This window comes from Giraffa tippelskirchi, chromosome 7 (genome assembly GCF_054371585.1).
Source record: "Giraffa tippelskirchi isolate mGirTip1 chromosome 7, T2T-mGirTip1v1.2.pri, whole genome shotgun sequence".
In the NCBI taxonomy this organism is placed as follows: Eukaryota; Metazoa; Chordata; class Mammalia; order Artiodactyla; family Giraffidae; genus Giraffa; species Giraffa tippelskirchi.
Window position 1 is genome coordinate 15,411,540 of NC_137281.1, and position 5,275 is coordinate 15,416,814.

The window sequence follows — 5,275 nt, forward strand, 5'->3', positions numbered from 1 at the left end:
AATAGTGCAGCTGCTGAGGAAAAAGTTTGGCAGTTCTTCAAAAAAATTAAACTTCTAATTTACAGAAAATGTAGAGGAAAAGTTAAGTAATGCCAAAAAGAAGCAATCAGCCAAATCCCAAATGTTGCATATTCTGTTGGACAGTTGATCTTTTCAGTTTCAGTAAGTCAATGGCATGAGATCAAAGAGAGAAACAATCTAGATGAAAAGAAACTTGAACCACAAAATTCAGAAAATTTAAATTCAATAAAAATAAGCTACATTTTAAAATAAAAAACTTGAGAGACTTAATAATCAAACACATAGTGTTGACTCTGTTTGGATCCTTTTTTGATGAAACCAACAACAAAAAGATATTTGAGAGTATGCGTGTGTGCGTGCTCAGTGCTGTGTGACTCTGTGACCCCCATGGACTGTAGTCCACCAGGCTCCTCTCTCCATGGCATTTCCCAGGCAAGAATGCTGGAACAGGTTGCCATTTCTTTCTCCAGGGGATCTTCCTTACCCAGGGATCGAACCCATGTCTCCTGCTTTCTCTAGTTGCGGTAAGTGGGGGCTACTCTTCGTTGCAGTGCACGGGCTTCTCATTTCAGTGGCTTGTCTTGTTACAGAGCATGGGCTCTAGGGCAAGTGGGCTTCAGCAGTTGTGGCTAGCAGGCTCTAGAGCACAGGCTCAGTAGCTGTGGCACACAGGTTTCATTGCCCTGCAGCATGTGGCATATTTCTGGAACCAGAGATCAAACCTGAGTCCCCTGCATTGGCAGGCAGATTCTTAACCATTGGATCCTCAGGGAAGTCCCAGGAGAAAGTGCTTTACTCTCACAATGAAATACTTATTATATAGCAGTCAAAATGAATGAACTGCAGTGACACACAATAGTACAGAAAGTCTTAGTGATATAATAATATTAGAAGAAAAAGTAAATTCCAGTGATGACATATAATGACAACATTTTTAGAAAGTAAAAAAAAAAACAACTAAATATACTTTTTATCAAAACATATAGATGCAGTAAAACTGCATAAAAACAAAGCAAAGGACTGATGAACACAGGGTCCATTACTCTATATGGAGAGGAAGGAGGATGGTTTATATATATGTATAAACTAAAACTATATATATATACAATACATACACACACACACACACACACACACATATATATATATATATAGTTTTGCTAAAGTAAGAAGGATGGGCACATGCTTTATTTAATCATATTACATTGGCTTTTCTCTTTGGATTTAGTGTAATAGGCTCAAAGTTTGCCCAAAGGCCCTATATTTTGATTAGTCTTGTTGTGGGAAAATTGGATGCTTTCGGAGCCTGTAGACCAGAGGAAATAGGTTCAAGAAGATCTTTAATAAAAAAGAACTCCATGTCCTATTGATTGCCACTTGGCTTAGTTGAAAAGCTCTTTTAGCAGGAGTTGAATGGGAACTGGGTGTGTTGAACCAAGTTGAAATGTAGAAGGCAGAAGCCAAGATCCCTGGGATAGAAGATTATTTTCAACTCAAAAGTGTGCGATGAGGAAGACAAAACACAGAGGGGAGAAAGGAAATGAATGAAGTCATCACTACTTTAACATTCAAATAAACTTTAAGGATGCATGAAGGCTTCAGCACACTTAAAATCAAATAAATGCAGTACAAAAACACATAGAGTCTACATGAAAATTATTTTTATGTATCTCAATAGAATTCCGTTGAGTATTAAACCTATCAAATTGAATTTTAGAGACACTGGACTATAAATGGTATTTTTATATTGTAGTTCTCATGTTTTTAAAGCCTATACACATAGGTCTGAGATATTTGTAGGCCCTTGAGTAGTCCACAGGTGTCAGGTTGTTCACCCAGCATTACTTCATCCTTCACTCCATCCCTGAGTCATGTCTCTAAAACTTGCCTACCCACTTCCTTAATGACTAAAAGTCTTTTAATTTCTTTTTTTTTTTTACTTTCTCTTTTTAAAAATTGAGTTATAATTTATATAAAATAAAATAAAAATCTTAAGTATGCATCATAGGCACATAAGTGTGTATCCCTCACCCAGGTCAAGAAATAGAATATCTTCCATTCCCTCAGAAAGTTCCCTTGGCTCCTTCCCAGACAATAACTATCATCCTCTTCTGAGGTGATCACTCTTCTGTCTTCCATCTCTGTAGATTAGTTTTGCTTGTTTTATTTTTTTATAGCTTTATTTTTTAAATTACTTATTTATTTTTTGGCTGTGCTGGGTCTTTGTTGCTGTGCACAGGCTTCTCATTGCTGTGGCTTATCGTCTCTGTGCAGAGCACAGGCCTTAGACATGTGAGGTTCAGTATTTGCAGCTCACAGCACGGGCTCTAGAGCACAGGCTCAGTAGTTATGGCACATGGGCTTAGTTGCCCTGTGGCATATGGGATCTTCCTGCACCAGGGATCGAACCTGTATCCCCTGCATTGGCAGGTGGATTCTTAACCACTGGACCACCAGGGAAGTCCTAGTTTTGCTTGTTTTAGAACTCTATGTAAGTGGATTCATACATTGTCTTTGGTATCTTGCTTCATTTGCTCAGATGTTGTGAGATTCATCTATCTTGTTGTGTGTAGCAGTTTATTTCTTTTCATTGCTGAGTTAGGGTACCACAGTTGTGTATCCAATCACCTGTTGATGAATAGTTTGGTTGTTTCCAGTCTGGGACTGTTACAGATAAAACTACCATGGGAGTTCCCTGGTGGTCCTGTGACTAAGACTCTGCATTCCCAATGCAGGGGGCCTGGGTTCGATCCCTGGTCAGGGAACTAGACACCACATGCTGCAACTAAGACCTGGTGCAGCCAAATAAATAAATAAATATTTTTTTGAAAAGGAAAAAAAGTACCATGAACATTTGTATACAAGTCTTTGTGTAGATCTCTGTTTTCACTACTCTTGGATAAATAACTAGAAGTAGGTTGGCTGGGTCCTATAGAATGGGGGCCCCAACCTACCTCTTGGACCTAATGCCTGATGATCTGAGGTGGAACTAATGTAATAATAATAGAAACAAAGTGCACAATAAATGTAGTGCACTTGAATCATTCCAAAACCATCTCCCTGCACCCCAGTCTCTGGAAAAACTGTCTTCCACAAAACTGGTCCCTGGCGCCAGAAAGGTTGGGGAACACTGATACAGAAGGTATGTGTATGAAAATTCTAAATTTTAGATACTGCTAACTCAGTCTCAGTAGTTTCATTTTCTTAGCTTGGCAACCTATGGAAATATTAGCCACAGTGGCAGTTTCGACTGATAACTTCATGACCAACAAACACGGATGAACGTCAGCTGCACCAGGCTTTGGGCAGAGCGCAGAGTGTCAAAGCCGAGGCAAAGCTTCAGGAGTTGTTTCTGGGGCATAATTAATGACTGTTTCAGTGGTCCCAGATAACCAGCTGCCATTTCTCCTCTAACTAAATTTGACACCTGAGAGCAACATGAGCAGCCATTTTATGTAATACTCCCAATATAGTCTCTGTTAAGTGAACTTGGCACAGAGCTATACTATGAGAGTTGCCTCATTTCCAAATTGCTTCAAGTCACATGTTTATATCAGCCTTAACCTTTGTGAAATTTTATTTTCTTGTTGCATGTTGGACAATAACTTTCTAAGATCTCCTAGTGTCTACCAGGCAAGTGTGATTTCTGCTATGTCTGGGAAGTTCCTTCAAAGGACAAATACTGTAGGCACAGAATAAGTCACAACTGTTACTTGAAATATGAGACACCAGAACTGGTCTGATCTTTAAATAAAAAGCTCACTCTCAGAAGTGGAGTGAAGGGACTGGCGATGTAGTGGTTGAGAATCTGCCTTGCAATGCAGGGAGCATGAGTTTGGTCCCTGGTCCTAGAAGATTCCATATGCTTCAAGCAACTAAACCTGTGTGCCACAACTACTGAGCTAAAGTGCAAAAGATCCCACAGGACGCCACAAAGACCCTGGGTGCTGCAACAAGACCTGACACAGCCAAATAAAACTAATGGATTGGAAAAAAAAAAAAACAGTGAAGTGAAGGTAGACATAAAAGGTGGTGGAGCTTGCAGAAGAAGACAAATAAGGTATGTCCCATGGGCTGACTGATGCCCCCAACATTAGAGGTGGAAGAGGGGTACCTCTGAATAAAGAATTTATCTTTTACACAATCTTAGGACACTGGTTTGGTCTTTAGTTATCTGGGGAGATATGGATGTTACAAGAGAGAGATTATAGCTGGGCTTGAAATTTTCATTAAGGATAAAAATTTGATCTTATTTTTTTTCTTTGGTTATATTAACTAGAATACAGAAAACTATTAGCTGTTTCTTCAAAGACGACTATGTAAATATCCCATTCCATCTTTTGTCTTTTAAAGTAGTGCTTCTCAAATTGTGGTGAAAGACAAGATCTTGTTTCTTTCTTTGTTTAAGATTAGCAACCTGTTATGAACCAAGACTTTTGGAAAATATTATTATACATATTTTGTTGTTATATATATTATATATTTATATGACATAAATTTCTTGAAAAGTAAAAAAGACACATATAACACACGCTCTAATTTTTGTCATTTCTAGATTAACAAGCATAGAATAAGATTTTCATAAATATAATCGGAACAAACATAACAAGGAAAAGAAAATAATATTAAACACTTCACATTGTTCATTCAAGTGTGGATAGGGGTGACACAAAATTACTATTATAACTTTTGTAGTTCTGTAATCATAACAAAGAAAGCATAAAGGAAATAGCAATTCTCCATACTGTGTCTATGAAAAACACACTTTGAACGCACACTGTGTATAACACATTTTTCAGTTTCTATGACCAATGAGCTCTTTAAGTTGTTGAATAAAAACAAATGAAAAATTTAAAAAACCCAACAACAAAGGATCTGATTTGCAGGTATCTCTAGTTCAAACAGTGTGATTTTTGCCCATGTATTAAACTCAGAAACATTGTCTCTTCACTCAAAATCTTCACTCTGGGTCCATGTTTGTATTCCTGCAAGAAACCATTTCTGTGCTGGTGGATCCCTGTGACAGTTTCAGCCCACCTTTTCTTCGCTGATTTCCATTATAGATGTTGGAGGAATTCAGTACTTTATTGTCCAACTGACCTTGTGACTAAGGGTAACTATGTGTCATAAATTTGGCCAGTGATACATAAGCAGAAATATCTGGGGGTCGAGGTGTTAGCATTTTCTTTCTTAATAAAAGGGACACAGTTATTTAGCAAAGACCTTCTTGTTACTTTTTACTTTTTGCCAGCAG

At 37.9% G+C, this 5,275-nt stretch overlaps 1 protein-coding gene across 1 annotated transcript in view; it reads right to left on the reverse strand.

Moving 5' to 3' along the window:
- The window catches only part of LOC145515678 (uncharacterized), a 106,068-nt gene that overhangs the window by 47,321 nt on the left and 53,472 nt on the right, over nucleotides 1-5,275 (reverse strand). The gene's annotated exons all lie outside the window — the stretch shown is intronic.